The sequence below is a fragment of the Ananas comosus genome, linkage group 2 (assembly GCF_001540865.1).
Source record: "Ananas comosus cultivar F153 linkage group 2, ASM154086v1, whole genome shotgun sequence".
Lineage (NCBI taxonomy): Eukaryota > Viridiplantae > Streptophyta > Magnoliopsida > Poales > Bromeliaceae > Ananas > Ananas comosus.
In genome coordinates, this window is record NC_033622.1 from 11,079,630 (window position 1) to 11,086,699 (window position 7,070).

The window sequence follows — 7,070 nt, forward strand, 5'->3', positions numbered from 1 at the left end:
ATGCATGCAACAATATATATATATATATATATATATATATAAATCAAAGAACCGTTGGTAAGAAATTTTTTTTTTTTTCTTTACAGCTTAATGTTCACTCTTTTTTTCAATAGTCTTACCCTCGTTGATTTTTTCCAATGGACAATTTATTTTGTCATGATTTGATTATGTAATACCTAAATTTATAACCAATGGGTTAATGTTTAAAATTGGTATTCTAAACAAACTAAATACATATACAAATTTTTTTTGCAAAACAATCATATATAAAAGCATTATGATTAGCAAAAAAAAAATTAAATAATTATTGTAAAAATATTTATAAATTGACAACCAAATTAGATTATATCATATATAATAGCATTACGATCAGGATTGGGGAAAAAGTAAAATTTTAAATTATTCACAGCAACAAATTGGTAGGCAAAAAAAAAAGCATATACATAAAAATTAAATCAGAGAACTTACAAATTTTGAGACAATTAATCACGGATCAACTGTACACAGATAGTCAATTTTCTGAGACAAAATAAAATTATTCAGTTTTTTTTTTTTAAAAATAAGTAGCCAAATTAAAATTCAAATTGAAACAAAATGAAAGGTGAAAACCAAATCGGAGAAGAAAATAGCACCAGTAGAGAAATAGAGATTTTTTACCGTAAATAAAAATTTTATAGAGACATATTATATAGGCAAAAAAAAAATCGCATTCTACATAAAATAACCCTTCGGATTCAACAAATACAAATATTCGATGAGTCGAAGGGAGCTTAGAGAATGAATCCGAACTATTTTTGCAACCGAATGGGGATTAATCGGTAGGAACTAAGCGTTGCTAATAAAAAAGGTGCGACGGGAAAAAGGATAGACAATGAACTTGGCCCAATTTTTTATCTAGGAAGGACGCATCAGGAGTCGGAGAAGCATCTAGGGGGGCGAGCGGTATCTAGGGAGGGCAAAAAAAAATTGCATTCAACATAAAATGACCCTTCGGTTTCAACAAATAAAAATATCTGAAGAGTCAAAGAGAGCGTAGAGAATGAATCCGAACTAGTTTTGCAACCGAGGGGGATTAATCGGCAGGAACGAAGCGTTGCTAATAAAAAAAGGCGCGACGGAAAAAAGGACCGACAATGAACTTGGTCCAACTTTCAGTCTAGGGAGGACGCATAAGAAATTGGAGAGGCATTTAGGGAGGCGAGCGGCATTTAGTGAGGTAATTTAGTATAATGAACTTAGTCCAATTTTCTATCTAGAGAGGACGCTTCAGAAGTTGGAGAGGCATCTAGGGAGGCAAGCGGTATCTAGGGAGGTAATTTAGAATGACAGGTAGGTCCCACAAAAGTCTAAAATTAAGCTAATATCGTCACGTGGACAAAAAGGCATGGAAATTCATAGGAGTTTATAGATGGCATACATAAATGGCATACATAAATGCCAATTTTTTCGAAAGTTTGTATGCATTTAATAATCTATATGGCATACATAAATGCATAAATTGTACACACATGAATCATGCGTGTCACTGCTTTCTAAAAAAGAACAATCCAATTTATAAATCTATATGGCATAGGGTTGGAAAAATATGCATACGTAAATACATAAATCGTACATACATGAATGAGGCATGCCATCTCTATCCGAAGAAGATCAAATTATTTACACTTAAAAATTTAACAGTCATGCTTTTGGTGTTCATGTAGCACATCTAGAATCATAAATGATGCTTCGATGTATTGTCGCAGAAAGAATCTAATAATAAACTCAAATTAAATCAAAAATTTTGAAGTACCGGTACTAGTTTGCCATAGTATTGTTCATGTAATTGCTATGTTCGCTGGTATAAGATGAAAATTTTATTGTTCATGCATATGGTTCAAAACATGTTATATACATGAAACTTTTAACAGTACATCAATGCCCTATAAAAAAACCTTAATTGCCGTAAACTATTCACCGCTTCTTAAAACTAACAAATCATTCATCGCTTTTTCATAACTCATAAGTTTATCACATTCGAATTCCAAAAAATTTATATTATTAAACTCTAAAAATAATTTTAATATTTTAAAAAATGTAGTAAATGATTTATTATATTTAAAAAGTAGTAATTTATTTACCACAATATAGATAAATATTTTACTAAATTATTTTATTGTTCATGCATGTGGTTCAAAACATGTTATATACATGAAACTTTTAACAGTACATCAACTCCCTATAAAAAAGGTTAATTGCCGTAAACTATTCATTACTTCTTAAAAGTAAGAAATCATTCACCGCTTTTACGTAATTTATAAGTTTATCACATCCGAATTCCAAAAAATTGTATATTATTAAACTCTAAAAATAATTTTAATATTTTAAAAAATATGGTAAATAATTTATCAAATTTAAAAAGCAGTAATTCATAAACTATTTTTATAATAATTATAATATATTTTACGTCTATTAATAAAAGAAATTTTTTTTGCTAGAGTAATATAACGATAAAATAATAGAATAGTAAAATATTAGAATATTAAGTAACATTGTTTTTATCTAAATAATTTTTATTATATGTTTTATGTAAATATTTGTGGAAACATGCAATTTGGGACGACTTACAAGTGCTCGTACTGTCAAAGAGACGAATTCAATAGTCTCTCTTCTTTAACCTTGCATGTGAACAATTGTGCATTGAGGCCCGGCGCCGGAGGAGTGCAGAAGCCAGAAAACGAGGGGAATTGAGGGCGAAATGACCGGGATCAAGGGGCGCAGGAGCAATAGAGCCACCCGGGCGTAGGGGTGGAAACGAGCCGAGCTTATTTCAGCTCAAGCTTGGCTTGAAATTAATTTCAATCCTAAATTTAGGCTCAAGCTCGGCTTGAAATTAATTCGAGTCGAGCTCGAGCGAGCATAACTTCGAGTCGAGCGAACTCGAGCCCTAAACGAGCCGCTTGAAATTCTTAACATCGTGCAATCTATAGTTTAATTTTTATAAAACAATATCTAAAATTTGATACAAAAATATCTAATAGTTCAACATACAAAATAAATGCATGAAATACGATATTATAATATTAAAAAAGTAGGAAAAGTGACTCTGCGAGCAAGTGAAAAAAAGAAAGAGAGTAATTAGAGTAGGATTTTACTGGTTTGGTTTTGTTGGCCCAATAATTTAAATTCTATATACATATAATTAAAATACATAATATATATTATTTTATATAATTAAAATATATATTATATATAATTATATATATATAGAGTCCGGCTACTATATTTTTATAAGTATAGACCCTTTATACTCATAAATTTTCAACCGTTAGATCTATTCTTTTGACCATTTCCATCCTGTAACATACCAGATTTTGGTATAAAAATAAAAATAAATAAAAATAGTGTTAGAAACTATTTTTATTGGATTTGTAGGAGTAAAACATAAGTCAGAAGTGACTTGTACTGAAATCGGATTGAAAACAGAAAATCTAAAATTTTCTGTTGGAAACGGGACAGATAAATTAGCAGAAAATGCACAGTCTCAGAAAATTATGAAAATTGGAGGATAAGTCAGAAATATTTTTATTAGGCTAGATTCAAAGTTTCATATTTTTCTGACACCCGTAGAGTGAGAAATAAAATCCGACAGCTATCTGATAAAGATTACAGTTCGGCACAATTTTCGGTGACCAAATGGGGTCGAAACTGAAAACTTAAGATATATTCTTACTCAGTACATTAAACTGAGCTTTCTTGTCAAATTTGAGCTCAAATGGACATTCAGAAGGGCTCCAACTGTTCCGAACTGCTAAACAGCTGCCCGGAAGTGAATAGTGTAAAAGTTGAGGGGCTGATTTGTAAAAAGGGATTTAATCCCTTTTCTTCTTCTTCTCCTCAGCCGAATGCGCACACACACACACGCCACACACACGCAAGGAGAGGGAGGAAGAGAGCTCTCCTTTCTCTCTCTAAATCTCTCCCAAAATTGATGAAATTGGAGGAGAAGCAAGCTTGGAGGTTGATCTTCATCTCTTTTATCTTCTTCCTCTCCATTGGAGCTTGCTTGCAAGGTAAGTTTTGATGCCCTTTAATGGTATCTCTTTGTAGTTTGGGTTTTAAGCTTCAAGAATGGATTTAGAGCTATTCTAGCATGCTAAAGAGATGATTGTTGCTTAAATCATGGATCAATTTGATGATTTCTTGCCTAGTTGTAAACCTAGGGCTTGAACTGAGCTTTTTGAACCCTCTCATGGTAGTGTTGGCCTAGTGGCCCTAATCGTCTATTAGATTTTGATGATAACAAATAATCACGATTATTGGACTAATCTTTTTATCTTGAGTCTTGTGTTTTAGATCTCTCTATCTTCAAAAANGCTGTTGGCCTAGTGGCCCTAATCTTTCATTAGATTTTGATGATAACAAATAATTACGATTATTGGACTAATCTTTTATCTTGAGTTTTGTGTTTTTGATCTCTCTATCTTCAAAAAGAATTCAAGATGGGCAATATTCTAGCACCTAGCTTCACCATTTGAAGCTGTGTTTGCTTCTTTTATCAAATAAACAAACTCACTCTCTCTATTCTTAATTTGATTAATATTATGCTTTGAGTTAAGTTTAAACTATTCATCTTATCACCTTATAGATCCCTTAAACAAAATTCTAAATTTATGATTAGGTGAAAATGACTTTTAAATATTCAAAAATTGCTCAAATTCTGTGTTCTGTAAAATTGCAATTTCTGGACCCTGTTCTGGGCGCCCGAAAGTGGATCCGAATCTTTTGAGACCTTTTGGATCCTGCCTGTTTGCTGTTCGGGTGATTCAGAAACACAAAGACTGTTTGACTTGACAGGTTGCGACAACAGGCGGCGCAAAATCTGGGCGCCCAGATTTTACGGAAGCAGCGGCGCACGCAATCTGGGCTGTTTGGCAAGAAAGTCAGCACGAGATCTGGGCGCCCACAACTTTTGATGGCTCGAATCCAGAAAAACGGCGCATGTCAGAAAAGTTGTCCCTCGAGATCTGGGCGCCCACATTTTCTGATGGCCCAAATCTAGAGGAAGCGGCGCGTGTCAGAAAAGCTGTTCCTCGAGATCTGGGCGCCCACAAATTTTTGACGGCCCAAACATACAAAGTCAAGAAAAGCGGCGCACGTGGTCCGACAAGCAGCTGGCGTGCACAAACTTCTGGGCGCCCGGAAACAGTTTGTGGGCGCCCGAAAGTACAACTGCAGATCTGTCCGAGGCTATAAATAGATGGTATTGAGGCCTCACTCTGCAGCAACTTGATAACTCATTTTTGAGCATAAAAACTTCAGTGATCTTAATACTCTTAGCTATCAATTCTCTCTCTAAACTTGAGTGAAACTTGTAGTGAGATTTAATCTTGTAAAAAGAGAGAAAAGCAAAATCTTGAAGCTTGAAAGAAGGAGTTGATGTGAAGGCTTGGTGCTTGCCCGCAAAAGCATCATCTAGTGGAGATCCAACATTCTCGAGTGTTGAGAAGTTGGCGGGGACGTAGGCAAAGTGCCGAACCTCGAAACAAATTGATTGTGTGCTTTTCGAGTTTGCATTTCTTTTATTTGCATCGTTTTTTTAATTTGCTTGATTATTTGGTTTTTTTTTATTTTAGAAACCTAATTCACCCCCCCTCTTAGGTTGCCATTTTGATCCTCAGGTAGATCTTTAAAGCTTCATTATAATCCATAGAAATGGTTTATTTGGAATCCTAGCATGCTAAATAAAGGATAAATGCTACAATCTAGGATCAATTTAATTAATTCTTGCAATAGATGAAGCCTAGGGTTCAAAATGCAAGTTTTGTAAATATGAGGGTTTGATCTCATTTGACCCTCTGTAAACCTAATTGCCAGGTAAACGAATGCGTTGGCGAAGTCGGTTCGGCGATTCGTTGAGCCGTTGCGAAGTTATTAAAGAAACAGACGTTTAGGCTTCGTTTCCGCCTGGAGGGCCGAGGCGACATCGTATATTCATGAAAACGGATTTGAAGCATCGTGGCACATAACCGAAGACCTTAATTTTCGGATCATGAATTGAAGGCCGTTCGGGTGGTCGCGCAAGAGATCGGGCCAAACCGGGTGCCGGGTGCCGCTGGAGGCCGATTGCAAGTGACTACAAGCAATCGGAATGCGTAATGAGGTGGGTTGTGCTCACCGAAGCGACTATGTAGCCTATATGTCTTAGAGTAATGGTTTTCTAATTGATGCATATGGTTGATGTTACTTACTGTTGAGATAAAATGCATAATGACATATAATGTGTTAAATGCTAGATGAATACATGAGTTAATTGTCACCTGAATGCATGAAAATAATGTTATAGTAATATGTTAGAGGTAATATGCATGTTGATAAATTATGGAACATGTTGGATGGCAAATGAATGGTTGGTATATATATATAGACATATTGTGGAATATGAGGAATGAGTGCATGTTGATTTATTATAGAATATACTAGATGAATGTATATTGACATATTGTGGATTATGTTAAATGACACATGCATATTGAACTTGGGTCGATAAACTCTAGGTGAATTAGAGAACTCGACATTGGAAAACAATGACATATGAACTATGATATGTGACGTAGACAATCTATATATATTAGATCGAGTGGCATATGATTAATATAGTGGAAACACTTATGGCATGTTGAACATTTAGAAAACAAGTATGGCATGAGTCCAAGAATATAGTAGTGTATATGACATAAGTGATAGTAAAGAATGCAAAGAAAAGAATGATGAAAATATTATGACATTTCAATCCTAGAGTTAGGGTCATTTGAGCATAGTCTTCCTAAAGTTAAGGAATGGATTGAACTTGACATCCTCAAGATTTTGGATTTGATCATTGATCATACTCACCTTTAGTCCTTGCTCGAGGTTGTGGTAGCTCCCCCTCGGGCGATGTGCTCCGGAGTCGACATCACTGGGTTGTAGAGAGTATCTCCCCAGAGGACGGTCCCATCGGGTGTAGCGAGTATCTCCCTGATTATTGGGATTTTGAGTTGGTGAGTTTGTTGAGGGCGAAACCTTCGGGTTAGCCAAGAGATTGGGTAACA